General features: G+C 39.2%; 1 protein-coding gene across 2 annotated transcripts in view; it reads right to left on the bottom strand.

Annotated features, from left to right (window-relative positions):
* The window catches only part of LOC124615490 (peroxisomal multifunctional enzyme type 2), a 131,702-nt gene extending 114,237 nt beyond the window's left edge, over positions 1-17,465 (bottom strand). The window contains exon 1 of one of the 2 annotated variants that reach the window (XM_047143432.1): positions 17,373-17,465. The gene's annotated coding sequence lies outside the window, so the exon portion shown is untranslated. Of the gene's footprint in view, positions 1-1,945; positions 2,024-17,372 lie in introns of those variants that run through there. The other variant, XM_047143433.1, reaches the window with a different exon arrangement.
* Between the last annotated feature and the right edge of the window lie 2,993 nt (positions 17,466-20,458).

The raw sequence follows: 20,458 nt of genomic DNA, 5'->3' as shown, positions 1-20,458 counted from the left end.
TCACTCCAGCACACTGCTGGTGTGAGATTATGAATTTTCCAGAATTCTTTGAACAGGCCTCATACAAACAACATTCAGTTAAATTATATGACACTATTACAAGGATACCACACACATCACTCACAGATGACTCAAGAAAAGCAACTCAGCTGGGAAGGTAGGTGACTGTACAGAAGACTTATGACTGGGAACACAATAGGAGGGTCACACTGTAACGAGAGACCATATGGTGACCAGTGGCAGTTCTGTACAGAGGCTAGAGACAGGGCTGGACCCAGAACTCCTGTTGATAGCCCACTGGTAATTCTGAAATATAACGGCTCACCTGGCATGTACATTGTTTATATGTAATCCAGGCAGTGTCTCAAAGAACCTTGTGGAATTGTAACAACTACCCTAATAACTTGTGATGAAGGCACATTAGTATTTTGAGGGCTTTGTGATAGTTTGCTTTAAAATCACTCTCATGTAGTAACCTAACACCATCCACAAAACACTGAACAAGGCTTTCTACTGCACACAATATCTATTACAAATGTGGTGCCACTTTGGGGAGGTCATTCACTCAATCAATACAGTAAGACTTAACATGGTCAACACAATATCCAACGAAGAGCTTGTACGGGAAGGAGCACAATAAAATAGTGAGTCAGGCTCGGAAGTTCTGTTCGTGAACCTGTCCAAGAATGTGGTGTCTCTGAGTAAAATCTTAAACTTTATCTTTCTTTATGACCTCCAATTAAGTTTTATGCACATAATCATTCCTTGGGGCAGTGTTCAAGACTTCTGACATTAGGTACTCTGAATCCTGCAGTTATATTCACCACATAGCTGTAAACAAATCCCACTTGCCTCTTTCTGCCATGCCTCTGTGGGTCCCAGCTAGCTGCAGCAGTAAGAGTAGTGTAGTGATCCACGACTGGCCTCACTATTCCCAACAGAGCATTGCCTGGACTACCAAACAGCAGACACTGGAGACCTCCCACGTAGGATAGTAGCTCTGCGTAAATGCTATCAAAATAAGGTGCTTTTTCAACTTTCATACTTTAAAGACACCTCTTCACAACTAAATTATCTGGAATAATCCGTTTCGGATCTACATGCTGCAGGCCTTCCCTTATAGGACGCTAGTCAATTTTTTTCCACATTTTTCCCTATGTAACAGCAGTGCTGAGTGAATTCTATCAAAACTGGGTGTTTTTTCAGCTTTCATTATTTTAAAGCTGGCACCTCTTCACTACTGAATTATCTAGAATAATCCATTTCGGATCTACATGCTGGTTCGAGGACTGTCAGTTCCTTCCCAGCTTTAGTTGTGCACGCTCTGATTTTAAATGCTCAAGAGACTGGGACAACATAAACTGCAACTTAGTTGTTTTCACACTTCAAATAAAATAATTCTTTGAATGATGCACTTCAGTTGCATGAAAGGGAAGGATTTGTCAGTTAACGTGAAGTATGCAACTCACTTTTACCATCGATATGAATCACCAACTGTAACCTGCCTCACCTGCTAATGTTCTGCACAGGCTAACTAATAAACAGGTGACACAGCAAGCACAAATGCCTGAGGAAGAGCTAAGGTTGGCTAATAATGGGTCTCTACCATTTGATACACTTAAATGCCACTCGTAAAGTTATTTTACCCCATGTATATTGTTACATCAAGTTTCCTCCACACAGGAAGTGTGGAAGTCTGGAAATTTGATACATTAACATCTCTGCAATACCGAAAGCTGTGTATATTGCCTACGTGGTGCTAAACAAGTAACAATACTACAAGTGCCAATCCTCAGATCTGCTTGCGTTTGTCACATCACAATTCTAAAAACAAACACACACACACACACACACACACACACACACAGAGAGAGAGAGAGAGAGAGAGAGAGAGAGAGAGAGAGAGAGAGAGAGAGAGAGAGAGTTTTTTTAAATATAAACTTACTGTGAATCAAATTCTCTCCAACGTGATATTGTTTGCTCAGTAGTTCAAATCTCTAGCCAGTGAAATGTTGTTAGAGATGCATCACACAATTTGACTAACCTTAGATTGGACAACCAGCCTGACTGGCAAATAAGTGAACACTGTCTCAGTCTACTGACTGAGGTTTTAACCTTAAAAATTAAAACTGCTAGTCAGCACTGCTAATGAGTCTTATCTGGTGATAAGGTAAACACAGGTAAACACTCCAGTCAGCCAAGGTAACAAAGTTCACTAGTCTTTACCACAAGTAACATTCCATGAATGACTGATAGACTTGAGCAGTAAAGGATGAGAAATGAGAGTATGATAAACAAAATGTATCAGTTTTCTTTTTGCATTAAAGACATGTTACACATAAACAACAAAATGTGGATTAGAAATTACAAATAATACACTTCCAATAGATGGATCATTGTTTTCTTGAAAGATGTAATATGAAATGATAAAACCTGTAGCATTAAAAGTGTTTTATTAACTGAAATTTTAAATACTTCAGTCTACTTCAAAAGCTCATACACACTTTTATGACTGCAAAGATGAATTCAAGTAGAAAAGAAAATCCAAGAAGGTAAAATACACCTACACTATGCACTTTCATGTAGTTTGTCACTACATCCCAAATAAATCCAGATCATCAGTCATGTCACAGAAGTTTCATTATGTGTTCAGCACCTGCTGTATCCTCAATATCATAAATGTTTTGAACTCATCAGTGTCAAGTGAAAAATCATTAATTTGTTGTCAAACAACTTCAGATTATACATAAGCATCTGTAATTTTTTGGGTAAAAGATTAAACATTTTATAGCTGTATAATTTACTCCTTCATGTAATTGAGTTTGGTTAGTTATGCAGATTGAAGGTTACTGCTAGACCATTTTACGTTTCCTCAGATTCTTGATAGCGGGAAACATAATATGACTAAAAATTACCTCCCACAATTCACAAAAAATTTGACAAAGATAAAGAAAAGCAACTGGAACCAAATAAAAATAAAAGTTATGGGAGGTATAAATGCACATGATGACACAAGCTAGCAAGATATGACTAGATAAAATCAAGTGTAAAATACCTGTACAGATACGGTACATGTAAAAGTGAACAAATTACTATTGCTGAGCAACTACTTAGACGTAATGAGTGACCAAGCCCTCTGTGACACAGCAAAATCATAAATCCAATGTTTTGGGAAAGAGATCTGACCCCACACAAAACCTTAAATCATGAAACACATTTTCCTCATTATCAGTTCATATAGAGGGCTTGTGAAAACTCACTGTGTAAAAATATAGCATACTGATACTCACATTTCCCATCTTTAACACCCCAGTGGCTTCTTGAGATTGAGTGAATTGCATAGGTCAACAGGGAATGTCCTATTCTGAGCTTTGTTAGAACTACTTCCTCAGCTCAGTGTGGTCGGAAGGAGGTAAACCACATGCTTGCACTGAAGAGTTCACTGACCTCATTTTACTGCCCTGTAATTCTCACCACTGAGCCTTCTACCACCACATGGCCTTCTGCTCACATATGTGGTGACTGACTGCCGACACAAGGACAAAACAGCCCACGTCAGGCTGAAGGGAGCAGGCTTCCTTGGGAGCCACAACACTAAGTTCATTTCCATGGATCCCTAAGGGTCCTGGGACCCAGCTGATAAATATTTCCTTCTCCTGCCTCTGCAAGAGAAGCAGAGCATCCTGGACACCTTGCACTATCTTACCTGCTGAATAAATCTGAGCAATAGCAAGAAGGGCACTTGGGGAATCTCAGCATGTGGCGAATTTCTTGACACAATATTGTCTTACCTGTTCCAATGCCCTCAGGGTAGCAAACAATTCTGCAAGTAAACTGGAAACTGCTCTGGGAGCCCTACCCAAAGGACAAGTTTGGGCAACACAACAGTGCAGTCGATAAAGTGTCCCTGCTTGGACTCATCATTGTAAACAAAAATTAAATTCAGGTGATGATTTAAAATCTCATAAAATTTTGTTTTAAAAATTTAGTCTGGGAAAAAATTTAGTCTGGGAAACATTCTTCCTGCACTCATTCTATTCAAAAATTAACCTGTGCTTTCCCTGGCTGTCAACCTTAATTCCATCCATCTGTTATAATTCAAGGCTCTCCCTTGCATTGATCTCAAACGGACTTTTTGCCCACAAACAGTTACTGAAGATGTTCCAACAGCAGCCAGGCAATGTAGTTGGATGCTGGCATATTTGGAACAGAGAGAGCCCTGTATGCCTGGCTTACCATGAGAGGATGTTGAGTAGACAGTGGAGCCTTACCAGCTTATGCACATAAGCTAGAAAGTGTATTTGTCCAATAAGCACCAGCTGACAGCCTAAGACCCTCATGGTGAACCCCATCTAACATTCTGAGATAAGAAGACATTTCTGATACATAAATCTGGCATCTGTATTCCAGCTGGCGCTGCACAAAGGCTTTATGAAACTGGAGAAGGTGCATCTTGTCTTCCCCAACCCCCTGCCCCCAAGACCTATGACTGATGCATGTGAGAATGTTTAAAGCCTTGGAGCAGCTTAATTTCCCATCTTTGAGATGTGGCATCCATGTTAGTCGTTCATCAAAAGTGATGCCCTGATATTTCACCATTCTTGAAAAGTGAAAATGGTATCACAAAGTTTAAAAAAAGGTAAAGTAAAAAGACAACAGGAGTGATTAAAATGAACAGAAACAGTTTTCTCCCAAGAGAACTGGAAACCTGTGGTGTTTGCCCATTCATCAAACTGCCTGATCATTAAATGCAATTGTGTACTGTTGCTAGGGTGGAGGATGCACAGAAAATGGAGAAATTTTCCATGAATAAGAAAAATGGTAAGGGACTCATTACCCTGGACATGATACCATTTATCGTAATGGTGAGTACTGTTACACTTAAAATACTCCCTTGAGGGAAGCCATTCTCCTGTTTAAGATGTTTAGACAGAACATCCCCGACACTGTATCTACAATACCTTTCCGTTACGAAGGACTGCATGAAAGTGGGTAGGTGCCCATGGAAATCACACTTAACAGCTGCAACAGAATATTCCTCCAGGTCTTTTCCAAATCGAAGAATACACGATCAAGGTTTTGCTTATGAAGGAAAGAAAGCTTGTCCAATTGCTGCTTCTAGCAAGGTCAGGTTATCAAGTGTGGAGTGATACCTCCTTAACCCACACTGGGAGCAACTTCACAATGACTTGGTTCAAAGACCTACACTATGCATTAGATGACCATACACTTCAGTATATTTCCTATGTAGCAAGTGAGACTGACATACAATAGCTACTGGGGCTGATATGATCCTGCCACGGTTTTAAAATTGTCATTAAAACAGATTCTTTTCTCAAGTCAGGATAAACTTCTGTTATCCAAATTTCATCAAAAATCTGAAAGGGGGCCTGCTTTGACTGATGGTGCAACTGCTTCAACATGCTATACATTATCCGTGATGACCAGGCACATTATCATGGACAACTGACAATACAGAATCCAGCTTACAAAGAGAGATAGAGAGGCTTGTTGTATACCTCCATGTTGGCAGAACAGAAATCTTAACCAACCTCCTCATGTGTCACCTGACAGCAACGGAGAACCGGATCCTGGCTATAATTAGCCGTAATCGTCATACATATTTCAGCCATTGTTAGGAGGCATTCCTGCTCTCATACAGCTGCTATTGGTGGTAGTGAGTGTCACCTGGAAATCCTCCTAATGGCTTACCATACTTTACTTGGGGCACATATCATCTTCTTGCACCTTTGCCCCACATTGGCACAGGGTTGGCATGGTTATGAATGGATTTGGCATGGTTAATTTAAGGGGTGACTGGATCCCCTTTCTGTCACCAGCCTCATTATCCGTGGTACATAATATGTACCTCAACTGCCCATGTGCAGCATTATTCATGTGAATGTGAGTGAAAGTTTCCTAGCTGTCTGCATGTCACACAACCGAGTCCGGATGTGGGTACCAGCCCATACTCACCTAGTGGGATACACAGAACTGCTTCAAAACCACATCCAAGCTGAGCAGCACACCGGCCCTCATGATTAATACAGTAGCCTGATTCAATTCAGGGCCAACGCACCTCCTCATCCCAGAAGTAGCACTTTAACACTTACTGCTATCCGGGCAGGTGCTTGTGGGTGTGAATCTATCAATGGCATTCAGGAAGTCTTGTCAAGAGCTCTACTTATTCTAATTATTCTTGTTGCCTTTCCCATCACCACACAAAAGGTTGCAAGATCCTCATTTGTGCATCACTGATGGAACCGTCACATAGCCTCCCTCCTGCCCCCAATTGCACAACAAGACTCGATGCACCAACGGATACATAGCCCCCCAGGTGTTCCTGAGGACTTGGTGATGGAAGCATCAGCAATATAACTGTAACATGATCTGACTGTAAAGCACCCAGTTAGCCTTTCTGAACAGCCATTTTGGTTGCCTCCTTCCTGGATCTGCTCTGTTTGGCAGATGGAGAACTGGTTGCTCACATGAAGGTAGTCATTCATCTCCCAAAGAACAATGTCTTCAAAAGTAGGTGAGATCAATGGCTATGGACAAACCTGCAGCAAATCTGGAATGAGTAGACAGACTCATTTTAACCAGTATGATATTTTCAGTTTTTGTGAGGTCCTCAATTACTAAACCCCTGGGGCAGGTGGGGTTGGACAGCTTTTGAACTGAATGTTGCACTCCTTTCCCCACCCCTTTACCCTTTGAGATTGGTGGAAAAAGAGGAAGTTGTGAGACACTCTTTATGGGATGCCTTTTCAATACCTGGTGTACAATTTTGCTTTTCTTGTGTGCTGTGCTGCCTTGGTTGTTGTACTTTTACTCTGTTTGCCTTTGCAGGTGCAAGTGCCAGTGCCAGTACAGGTATTGTTATTGTTGTTGTTGTTGGCGATGGCAGTGGTGTGTTCTGTTTCTCTGTACATGTTTGCATCAAAATCTCTGCTTTAGTGACAGGTGTCTTCACCACAGAAACACAGGAAGTGGCAAAGACAAGATATTTAGTCATCTTTTATTCTTTCTTGGCTTTTGTATAAAGGATACTTTGTCACCTTTACTTCTCCAAGTTTCTGTTCTTCAATGAACACTGGGGAGTCTTGACCCAAGTGTAGTTGATGTATACAGCTGGATCCGGGCAGTCAGTGCTAGATTCATGGGTTGACTTTCTGTACTTCCTACAAGTTGTTTCACCTCTGCAACCGAATGTTTTGGTCACATTGCTGGCATTTGTAACACCCCTTGAGGTCATGTATGTAAGGTGTAACCTTATGTAGGTGGAACCCTGCTTGATGTACTCAAATAGCAATGGAGGACTGAAGGTCATGATGAAGGTGGCTGTCTTCTCTAGCTCTCCATTATTTTGCCACATCCCTGTGATGCCCATTCTTGTTTAAGTTCTGAGATATCCTTGCCCATAACATGACACACCCTTGCTTGAGTTGTGTGTCTCAACAACTAGATCAAACTCCTCTAATTTTTTATATTTTATTAGAAGGTCCACCTGCTTTGACCTATTAGTTTCAACTAGCAGGGAACTATAAAATAAGATTTTAATAGTTGTTAAGGTACCAGGAAGCCCTTCTAAGCTATTCTTAATTCAGAAAGGGACACTTTTTCAAGTGTCTCCTCCTTTTTCTTGATCACTAGAAACACAGTTCATAACTCATTGAGCCCCTCAAACGTTTGGATGAGTGTATGTGATTACTCCCATACAGTACACCCATTGTGTTGGGAGTGTTGGTGTGTAGCTGATTCATCATGTTCCCACAAGCACCTAGGGATAAAAAGGTCTACCAAGACAGGGCCCCACTTGGCTGGATAAGCATTGTACCAATTAGGTGCCACACATTCCCAATAGATACCTGTTAACAAAAATGATGTTTCTACCATCATTGTGATCCAGTTGATAAAGCCAAGATCACTGTTTCCTATGACACACAACTTTAGACTGCTGCACTGTACTGTGGTTGTTGAAGCATGCCCAGAGCTGAAAGTTAACAGTTGACTGGTAGCACACACCAGCCCCAGCTCAGGCAACCCAGGCTCACTAAACCTTTACCCAGTCAATAAAGACTGAACATCTTAAGGTGCAAGCCATAAGGCATGACCTGGGAGGCATGGTTGTGGTTAGTATTAGCCCCCCACAGACAAGAATACCTTGGGTTAATCCTAATGATAGACCCTGTGGAAGACCGTACAGTTGATAGTGTTGTGACTTGACAAGACAGCCAAGCCACTAGGAGAGGAAGCCGAAAGGCATGCGCTTAAGCTCACGCAGGCTGGCGTGAGGTCTGGAACAGTTAAAGGAGTTGAGTCTAGTAAAAAAGGTGGTAGTTGTTGGAATACTTAACTTTAATCCATAATTGGTGAACACAGCTCTTGACGGTACATGCATCACAAGATAAATAGCAAATGATAAAGGCGCCTTGCTAGGTCGTAGCAAATGACGTAGCTGAAGGCTATGCTAACTATCGTCTCGGCAAATGAGAGCGTAATTTGTCAGTGAACCATCTCTAGCAAAGTCGGCTGTACAACTGGGGCGAGTGCTAGGAAGTGTCTCTAGACCTGCCATGTGGCGGTGCTCGGTCTGCAATCACTGATAGTGGCAACACGCGGGTCCGACGTATACTAACGGACCGCGGCCGATTTAAAGGCTACCACCTAGCAAGTGTGGTGTCTGGCGGTGACACCACAGATAGCATGGAGAAATCTAAAAAATACTGAAAGTTACTTCAGAAGAATGATGTTTTGGTATATTCTTGGTCATTTGCAGCAAAAAAACTACTTCTGCAAGATGGGATACATCCATGTGCCACATCTGGACAATTTAGAGTGATACAACGTCTTGAACATTTCCTGTTCATATCTTCATTCAACCCCTCTATTTATTCACTTGTAGCAGTCCTGTCTGTAGTGTGTGTTGTATGTTAACCTATTCCTGTTTATGTATGAATTTGTTCAGTATAGTGCACTCTTAGAAATAAATTCCTATTCTTTATAATGATGCTATGTTTGATTTCTTAGTTATCGTAACTACTTATTCACTGTTAAAAATTTGAAAATAGTAACAATTCCTTTCTAGCACATTTATGGTATTTTAATTTTCTCATACAAAAACCAGAATAAATTTAAATCATCCTTTTCCAACACAATTTTTTTTTTAATTCTTACTCAACGTTTAAATCTCAGACACCTAACTAGGTCTATATGGGACTACAAACATATAATAAACTAAAATGCAAAAACATATTCAAGATGGTGCCCTGTTCACTAAAAATATTACTCTTTATCCTTCCAGTGCTAAAAAGCTAGTATTCTATTGAAGAATTCATGGGAGACAATTTCACAGTTTGAACATGGAAACTTAATTTTTTGTAGACTGTGAAAACTTAAGTATTTTGTGGCTGTACCACAGTGATACACATAAAATAATGTAAAACTTCAGAATCACTGTTAGTTAAAAAACATTTTGTTGAATATCTTGACTTGTTTCCAGTACAACAAATCAACTTTTAAGTGTAACAGGCAATTAAACGGAAGATTAGGATTAAACACCTCATCATAGATGATATCATTAAAGTTGGAGCACAGACTTGGACTGGATAAAAATGGTATAGGAAATCAGCCACTAAACACCTCATCATAAATGAGATCATTAAAGTTGGAGCACAGGGCTTGGACTGGATAAAAATGGTATAGGAAATCAGCCATGTGCTGTTCGAAGGACCTATCCTGACTCGTCAACCAGGGTGTGAATTAAGTGCTCCAATCACTATACCACATCAATATTAACACAAGGTCTAGATCTGCTACACAGTTTTATGGAAGGAAGATATGGAGATATGGTTTAATATCCCATCAACAATTAGATCATTAGAGGCAGAGTACAAGCTCATACTGGGAAAGGAAATCGATCATGCATTTTCAATTCAAAGCAACCACCTGAGCACTTGTTCGAAACAATTTAGGAAAACCACAGAATACCTAAAACTGGATTGCCAGATTGGAATTTGAACTACCGTCCTCAATTTAATTTGAGTGATTTGATTTTTTATTTGGTCCTGTTGATTACATATTGTTCAAAGGGTGTATTAGTACTATAGGACAAGTCAAGTGAAGTAATACAAAATTATATGCGAGCATTTTATATATTATACAAATACTTAATTTTCTATGAACGATTGATTGATGACAATATTACAACCTGCAATTTACTGGTATAAGTTCAAGTGAATGCTTAAAATAGCAGAATGAATGAAAGTACACATTTTTATCCCAGTGCCACAATTAAATAATGAAATTTACATTTTGTCATTATGATTTAAATTAAAATACAAAATTTTTATCTTCATTGCATAAGTAAGTTCAAGAGAATACCTAATAGTGTGCAATAAATAGTAATACATATTGTAACGAATGATATAAATAAATTTACATTTTATCACTATAATTTACATTAAAAGCACCCAATTTTGTCTTCATGATTTAAGGAAAGATTTTCTTTCCTATTTTTTTACTCAAAAGGATGCCTTATCACTCTAGGAATTCATTCATTTTATAATAAGTTTGTTCTCTGACGAATGTTTTTGACATCATTTTGAATATTTGCATGTTATCAGTTTCCTTTCTTGTACTGATAGGAAGCTTGTCATATACTTTTATTCCTGACTCAGTTACTCCCCTATAGACTTTTGTCAGAGTTGCAGAGCCTTGGTGGAAATTTTTCCCCTGTCTTGTGTTATACTTGTGAATGTCACAGTTTTTCTGGAATAATTCCTTGTTGCTGGATACAAACATCATCAGTGAGTATATACATTGATTTGTAACAATAAATATCCTGATAGTCTTAAAGATACCTCTGCCGGCGGTTCTGTTAGAGACCCCACACATCAACCTCACTGCTCATTTTAGTAGTTTGAAGACTCTTTCAACCCCTGTAGCATTTCCCCAGAAGATAATACCATAGGAGAGTACAGAATGGAAATATACAAAACATGACAAAAGCAATATTTCTCTGTTAACAAAAGTGAGAAATAGCTCTCAGGGCAAAACACGTTGTACTAAGTTTTTTACTACCTGATCAAGTGGCATTGTCCATCTTAGCTGGCTGTCTATCTGGATGCCTAGGAATTTTGTATCTGTGGTCCCATAAATATTTTGGTTGTTGATCTCCATTTCAGGAACTTGGGAGTTTTTTATGTAATGTCTGAAATTGTATAATGTTAGTTCTTGAAACGTTTAGGGTTAGGCTATTTGTTCTAAACCATTTGTGTACTTGGTTAGTGACTTTCAGGGTTATGTCTTGCATTATGGAGTTGGGACCCTTGATCAGAATACTCGTATCATCCACAAACATGACTACTTTTGCTCTGTCATTAATTGTAACTGGCAAATCATTAACATAGATCAAGAAAATCAGTGGCCCATGGATAGAGCCTGAGGACTCTGTATTTTACATTTCCCCAGTCTGAGCTTACTGTTAAACCTGCCTCCATTAAGATACCTCTTTGTTTCATATTGTGTAGATAAGACTGCAGCTACATCAAAGGTTTGTCTTTAATGCCATAGTGTGGAAGCTTTGTAGCAGTGTGTTATGATCTACCCAGTTGAAAGCTTTAGCAAGGTCATACAATATCCCCATTCAATACCTTCTGAGATTTAATTCGTCTCGAGTTTCATCTGTTGGGCTAAATATACCTCTCTTTGTAGAGAATCCCTTAAAAAAGCCAAACTGTATAGACGTCAGTAAGCAATTTGTGTCATATGACCATACATACTATCATAAACTACTCTCTCAAACACATGTGAGAAAACTGGTAGCAAAGAAATGGGCCAATAACTGGATGGTACATTTCTTGCCCCACTTTTGTGGATGGGCATCACTATTGCCTGTTTCAGTCTGTCTGGAAATGTCCCAGTTTTCATTGACTGATTATATAAATACCATAATACGGACTGATTAAGTCTGCACATGATTTTAAAATCCTATTTGATATTCCATCATATCCACATGATCCAGAGCTTTTAAGTAATTTAATTTTTTTTTTTTTTCAGTTTCTTTACAGTTGTGCTTCTGAAATGTAGTGGTGTATTTGGTGTAATTTAGTAGTTCTATGGCTTCTGTAGGAGACTCTTTACTATGGTTCCATGTTTTTTCAGTTACAGTGAGAAAAGATTATTAAAATCAGAGGTTGCAACTTTTTGATTATTCTTGTTTGAACCTCTACCACAGGACTGTGGAATCCGTGTTTGTTCAGATTTTATGTTCCTATTTATCTCACTTTTTATGATGTTCCGTATGGTTTTTGTTTTATTGTTTGACTTGCTGATTTTTACTGCATAATGCATTTGTTTTGTTCCTGACTGCACATGTTAGAATTGTATAGAATTGTTTGTAATGTAGTTTCATTGCTAGGTTTGTACTTGCCCTTTATTCTATATACAGGTCTCTCTTTTTAGCACATGAAATGTTGATGCCAGCTGTTATCCACTCTTTCCTTCCACAACAGATTGATTTCATTTTAATCTGTCATTGGGGGAAGCAGGTTTCAAAATGTTTGAGAAATAAGTCCGGAATGAATTGAATTTCTCATTGTACCTGTCTGGTACGCTTCCTCCCATTGTTCATGGAGTAAACTGTTTCTAAACAAGCTAGTAGATTCTGTATTTATTATGTTAGTATGTCCCCCATGAACCATCGACCTTGCCGTTGGTGGGGAGGCTTGTGTGCCTCAGCGATACAGATGGCCGTACCATAGGTGCAACCACAATGGAGGGGTATCTGTTGAGAGGCCAGACAAACGTGTGGTTCCTGAAGAGGGGCAGCAGCCTTTTCAGTAGTTGCAGGGGCAACAGTCTGGATGATTGACTGATCTGGCCTTGTAACACAAACCAAAATGGCATTGCTGTTCTGGTACTGTGAACAGCTGAAAGCAAGGGGAAACTACAGCCGTAATTTATCCCGAGGGCATGCAGCTTTACTGTATGATTAAATGATAATGGCGTCCTCTTGGGTAAAATATTCCGGAAATAAAATAGTCCCCAATTCAGATCTCCGGGTGGGGACTACTCAAGAGGACATTGTCATCAGGAGAAAGAAAACTGGCATTCTACTGATCGGAGCATGGAATGTCAGATCCCTTAATCGGGCAGGTAGGTTAGAAATTTTAAAAAGGGAAATGGATAGGTTAAAGTTAGATATAGTGGGAATTAGTGAAGTTCGGTGGAAGGAGGAACAAGACTTTTGGTCAGGTGAATACAGGGTTATAAATACAAAATCAAATAGGGGTAATGCAGGAGTAGGTTTAATAATGAATAAAAAAAATAGAAGTATGGGTAAGCTACTACAAACAGCATAGTGAACACATTATTGTGGCCAAGATAGACACGAAGCCCATGCCTACTACAGTAGTACAAGTTTATATGCCAATTAGCTCTGCAGATGATGAAGAAATTGATGAAATGTATGATGAGATAAAAGAAATTATTCAGGTAGTGAAGGGAGACGAATATTTAATAGTCATGGGTGACTGGAATTCGAGAGTAGGAAAAGGGAGAGAAGAAAACATAGTAGGTGAATATGGATTGGGGCTAAGAAATGAAAGAGGAACCCACCTGGTAGAATTTTGTGCAGAGCATAACTTAATCATTGCTAACACTTGGTTCAAGAATCATGAAAGAAGGTTGTATACATGGAAGAATCCTGGAGATACTAAAAGGTATCAGATAGATTACATAATGATAAGACAGAGATTTAGGAACCAGGTTTTAAATTGTAAGACATTTCCAGGGGCATATGTGGACTCTGACCACAATTTATTGGTTATGAACTGTAGATTAAAACTGAAGAAACTGCAAAAAGGTGGGAATTTAAGGAGATGGTACCTGGATACTCTAAAAGAACCAGAGGTTGTACAGAGTTTCAAGGAGACCATAAGGGAACAATTCACAGGAATGGGGGAAAGAAATACAGTAGAAGAAGAATGGGCAGCTTTGAGGGATGAAATAGTGAAGGCAGCAGAGCATCAAATAGGTAAAAAGACGAGGGCTAGTAGAAACCCTTGGGTAACAGAAGAAATATTGAATTTAATTGATGAAAGGAGAAAATATAAAAATGCAGTAAATGAAGCAGGCAAACAAGAATACAAACGTCTCAAAACTGAGATCGACAGGAAGTGCGAAATGGCTAAGCAGGGATGGCTAGTGGACAAATGTAAGGATGTAGAGGCTTATCTCACTAGGGGTAAGATAGATACTGCCTACAGGAAAATTAAAGAGACCTTTGGAGAGAAAAGAGAACCAGTTGTATGAACATCAAGAACTCAGATGCAAACCCAGTTCTAAGCAAAGAAGGGAAAGCAGAAAGGTGGAAGGAGTATATAGAAGGTCTATACAAGGGCAATGTACTTGAGGACAATATTATGGAAATGGAAGAGGATGTAGATGAAGATGAAATGGGAGATATGATACTGCGTGAAGAGTTTGACAGAGCACTGAAAGACCAGAGTCGAAACTAGGCCCCCGGAGTACACAACATTCCATTAGAACTACTGACAGCCTTGGGAGAGCCAGTCCTGACAAAACTCTACCGTCTGCTGAGCAAAATGTATGAGACAGGCGAAATACCCTCAGACTTCAAGAAGAATATAATAATTCCAATCCCAAAAAAAGCAGGTGTTGACAGATGTGAAAATTACCGAACTATCAGTTTAATAAGTCACAGCTGCAAAATACTAACGCGAATTCTTTACAGACGAACGGAAAAACTGGTAGAAGCCGACCTCGGGGAAGATCAGTTTGGATTCCGCAGAAATGTTGGAACACGTGAGACAATACTGACCCTACAATTTATCTTAGAAGAAAGATTAAGGAAGGGCAAACCTACGTTTCTAGCATTTGTAGACTTAGAGAAAGCTTTTGACAATGTTGACTGGAATACTCTCTTTCAAATTCTGAAGGTGACAGGGGTAAAATACAGGGAGCGAAAGGCTATTTACAATTTGTACAGAAACCAGATGGCAGTTATAAGAGTTGATGGGCATGAAAGGGAAGCAGGGGTTGGGAAGGGAGTGAGACAGGGTTGTAGCCTATCCCCAATGTTATTCAATCTGTATATTGAGCAAGCAATAAAGGAAACAAAAGAAAAGTTCGGAGTAGAAATAAAAACTTTGAGGTTTACCGATGACATTGTAATTCTGTCGGAGACAGCACAGGACTTGGAAGAGCAGTTGAACGGAATGGACAGTGTCATGAAAGGAGGGTATAAGATGAACATCAACAAAAGCAAAACTAGGATAATGGAATGTAGTCGAATTAAATAGGGTGATGCTGAGGGAATTAGATTAGGAAATGAGACACTTAAAGTAGTAAAGGAGTTTTGCTATTTGGGGAGCAAAACAACTGATGATGGTCGAAGTAAAGAGGATATAAGATGTAGACTGGAAATGACAAGGAAAGCGCTTCTGAGGGAAAAAAATTTGCTACGTCGAGTATAGATTTAAGTGTCAGGAAGTCGTTTCTTAAAGTATTTGTATGGAGTGTAGCCATGTGTGGAAGTGAAACATGGATGATAAATAGTTTCGACAAGAAGACAATAGAAGCTTTCGAAATGTGGTGCTACAGAAAAATGCTGACGATTAGATGGGTAGATCACATAGCTAATGAGGAGGTATTGAATGGAATTGGGGAGAAGAGGAGCTTGTGGCACAACTTGACTAGAAGAAGGGATCGGTTGGTAGGACATATTCTGAGACATCGAGGGATCACCAATTTAGTATTGGAGGGCAGGATGGAGGGTAAAAATCGTAGAGGGGGACCAAGAGATGAATACACTAAACAGATTCAGAAGGATGTAGGCTGCACTAGGTACTGGGAGATGAAGAAGCTTGCACAGGATAGAGTAGCAAGGAGAGGTGCACAAAAACCAGGCTCAGAACTGAAGACCACAACAACAACAACATGTCTGAATGCAACTTCGGTGTGCATGCCAGTGCTCCTTCTCACTCAGTGTCACAGTTTTAATCTGTCAGAGCCACAAAATTTCTGTTGTGTGTCAGCTATGTATAAATCAGGAAATTAACATCATATTCATACAACCAATGCTCTGCAGTGCACTAGTTTAAAGTAACTTTTCACTTGCCCATAGGTAAATGTAAACATTCCATGATACAAAATGGTATCATGTGTGGATTTCAAGTATAAAAATTTAGCAAAGTAAGTTTGAAATACTAACGACAGCCTCATATAGATTTATTCTGATGTAATTTGTTGCCAACATTTTGGTTTACTTAAATTTAAAAATTAATATTAAAATAAGAAATTATGCACACTACTCTCAAATAGGCTAAATATGTCTCAGAAAGGAGTAAATTACACAGCTGCTAAATTGTTTAACCAATCCACAGAAATAAAATGTATGACAGACAACATAAATCTATTTATGGAGCGAGTGCAGCTGATTCCTATAACATAAAGAAGTCATCCAACAGAAGTAAGTCGTCAATTTCGCTTCTCTAAATGGCTAGCATATTGGTGCACACAAGTTCGGTACGTTTGCTCTGCTTGTACATACATGACTCATTCTACATCATAATATTTATGATGAATATCTTAAACCACATAAGTAATTGACATCACTGTTTCCAGAAGCTATTGTTTATATATGTTAATTTCTTACAGACCGAGGTTTATATATGTATTTTGATTATAAATAGTACATGCAGGAAGTCTAATAGCTCTGTTTATATTTCCAAAATAATAAATCTTTGGTTAACAAATCGAGAAGATAAGAGTTGCAATTGTTCTTTCTTAATATGGACCACAGTATTATATTGTCAGATACCACAACATTTGTTGTGAGTTGTAACCTAGTGGTAGTGAACAAGAATGAAGCAAACTTTATTAACTCGGTGTAATCACTCGGAGAAGTTGATTTGCTGCGTAGATGCTTTAATAAGTACGTGCTTTAACGATGGGTTTGTCTCTTAAAATTCATAATACATTGCAGGCACCTCAGCTTTAGGTTTTCAGTGCACTGATATGTTTACAAATAATGTAGCAAAGATTTCGATTTTTCGGGAGAGCTTTCAGGACCTGTGAAAGGAGTAATAAATGAAACTTTAACGTACTGTGTACTGCATTTCTTCCATTACACTATATCCGACAATGGAAAGATTGAAAAACTGATGCATAACAGTAATTTCAAAATTTGCCAAATCATTCTCATCTGTCAAATTTCCATCGAATCGGTACTAAGTTTAACGGGCCGTTTCTCTGCAACTTTTAGGTAACCTAATTAATAACAAATAAGTTATATTCTCATGTATCTTTAACATTTGCGCAAGATGTGAATAATTGTCGAAACTTACACTTCTATCCCTATCTCCCTGCGGCAATACGCACGACCTTCTTCTTCCGCGCACTTTGCTTTTTACTGGTTATCAGAGTTATCTCTGAGGCTGATAACTAGACGCTATCAACATCGACTTCCAAAATAAACAGTTTTATGGTAGAGATATTTCAAGCAGTATACACTGAATTTAGTTGCTATACGACACTGTTGTTTCTTTTATTAAGCATGTTTCAAAAGAATCACGAAAACTTATATATTTTGTTACCTGATACATTCTTTATTCGTCGTGCGGGTCAGTTCACAACGTGACTGCTCAGCTGATATGAAACAGGTCAATCCTATTAAAACAAAAATGAACTTTTTTGAATGACTTCATGTTACTTCCCAATGTTTTTTCAAAAGTCATAAAAACGTATTTCATAGTAACTAACTGTGGATCTAGTATGGGGGGCCTGTCTCTTGGCCTCTACAGACGCCAGGATGGTAGAATGCGGTAGCGTGGATCTTTCGAACGCCAGAAAGCGCTAAGGAAATTTTACCGCCAGTATTTGCGTTTATTAACAACAGGTACAGCATCGTCTTCCGGGGATCGACAGAAGCCAGGTGAGCCAGCAAAAATTTGCAGACATGGGATGCATCTTTCTGTCAGCGCAGCAGTGGAGCAGCTCATGCAGCAGCTGCTATGTCAGGGGCGATCGCTGACCCCGTAGCACCGCAAACACAGCCAAAGCTGGTCGGTTGCCTGTAGCTGTTCTCCCCAGTTTCCCAGGGATCTCGTGTTTATTTATTCATTCATTTAACAGTAGACAAATTTCTTTGTAGGGATGTCGCATTGTACACATATACGAGGGCTGTTGAATAAGGAATGACCATTTTTTTTTTTTTTTTGACAACATACCTTTACTCATCCTCATAATTTCGTTGGTTCTTCTCAAAGTAGTCTCCCATGAATGTGATGCACTAGTCCCAGCGTTTCTGCCAATCTTCAGATACATGCTGGTAACCATTTTTTGAGAGGTCCTTCAAAATCACCTCCGCATCCTTCATCACTGCTTCTGATGATTGATAATGTCTACCATTACGGCATTTCTTCAGGTTACGGACTAGGAAAAATTCACGTGGGGCTGAATCCCGACTATAGGGAAAATGAGGGATGCACGTCACGTTGACTTTTACAAGATATTCAGCAACAAAATTGGCAATATCCAGCCGCGCATTATCGTGGTGCAGCATCCAGCCTGCTTCACGGAAATGTAGTCTTTTGTGTCTGTATGGACTTGCAACCGTTTTCAGGACATCCATGTAGTATTGTCCAGTTATTTATTTATTTTATTTATTTAGGCATTTATTTTACCTGGCAAGATTAGGGCCTGCAGGTCCTCTCTTACACCTCACCAGGCATACTCAGATTGAACGAATTTCAGTTTGTACAGAACGTTATGGACATACCACGTGTTATACAGTATTAATGTTAAAGAAAAAATTGAGACTATAACAGTAGTGCAAGGATAATTATAACAATAAAACAAATAATTATAACAATCAATAATAATAACAATAATAATGGTAATGACTATGTATATGAAAGTAAACATATTTCTCTTTTATGAATGTCAGTCCTATTGCTAGTTGGGAATTTTCTCGTTATGTTCTTGCAGCTTTTGAGTTATTCACATCAAGCAGAGACATGAGACGATAAAATGGGGTGAAAGAAATATAGAAGAAGTAGCTAGGTTAGAGGAAGAGAAATAGAATGGTAAAATTCGAAGCTATGATGGAGAGGAGAAAGAAAGAGATGGGAGGGGACTCAATAATGGTGGCTATACCGTCCCTAATATGTAAGTTTTGAGTTACCTCTTGAGTGTTGAGTGGTTCTGGATAAGACGCAGATCACAGGGGAGCGGGTTCCATATTCGTATGGCTGAGGTAGAGAATGACACGGAGAAAGATTTTGTGTTATGTAAAGGTATAGCCAAGATGCTAGACGTATCCGATCTGGTATTGTGGTTGTGGAATGATGATAGTTGTTTAGTGAGAGAAGATAAGTGTTGGCGGCACCAGTGACTAAGAAATCGATGAAGTAAGCACATCGTGTGGAGATCGCGTACCTTATGTGGGCGTATCCAACTTAGCTGGGAGTATGAAGGACTGATATTGTCATACAACCATATATTGCACACGTATCTAACGCAAGCATTCATCACTAGCTCGAGGCATCTTGAATTTTCACTATTATTGCCATGTAGAACTACATCACAGTAGTAAAGATTAGGCAAGACTAGTGTTTGGACTAGTTTTTGTTTAACATGGGTTGGAATTATCTTTCTAAATTTTTGGATTGCGTGTAGGGAGGAGAGCGATTTCCGGCAAGCTGTGACTGTTTGTTCCTCCCAGTTTAGGTGTTCATCCAAGATTAATCCAAGGTCTTTTACTGTTTTTTGGTATGGTAGTTGGGTACCATTGAGGAGTATTTGAGGGACTATTTCGCGAAAGTACCGGCTGATTAACTTTGGATGAGATATGAGAATGACCTGAGATTTCTTGGGGTTTAGTTTCAGACCTAGGTTCTGTGCCCATCGAGAAACAGAGCAAAGATCTGCGAGATCTGCGTTCATACTCGCTACTGCGTCAGCAATGTTCTTGGGGCTTGCGCTTATGTACAGTTGGATGTCGTCGGCATATAGATGGTAGTTGCAGGAGTGAATCACAGAAGAAATATCATTAATGTACAGTGAGAAGAGTAATGGACCAAGGATGGAGCCTTGGGGAACTTCAGAGCGCACGTTTTCCCATGATGACTTCTCCGACCCACAAATCACTTGTTGACTTCTGTTTTTGAGGTATCTGTCGAACCAGTGTATTGTGCAGTTTGAGAAATTCAGCTGTTTCATTTTAATTAGTAATATATCAAAGTCAACTGTATCAAAGGCCTTGCTAAAGTCATGCAGTGTTAGGATGGTAGCTTCACGTCTGTCCATAGTAGTTTAATGTTACCAGTTACTTTGATTAATGCAGTTGATGTACTATGGTGCTTTGGGAAGCTTGACTGATATTTATCATGGGTGTTATGAGTTTTGAGGTAGTCCATCAGCTGTTCATAGA

Source organism: Schistocerca americana, chromosome 5 (genome assembly GCF_021461395.2).
Source record: "Schistocerca americana isolate TAMUIC-IGC-003095 chromosome 5, iqSchAmer2.1, whole genome shotgun sequence".
NCBI lineage: Eukaryota > Metazoa > Arthropoda > Insecta > Orthoptera > Acrididae > Schistocerca > Schistocerca americana.
This window is presented reverse-complemented; position numbering and strand designations above follow the sequence as displayed.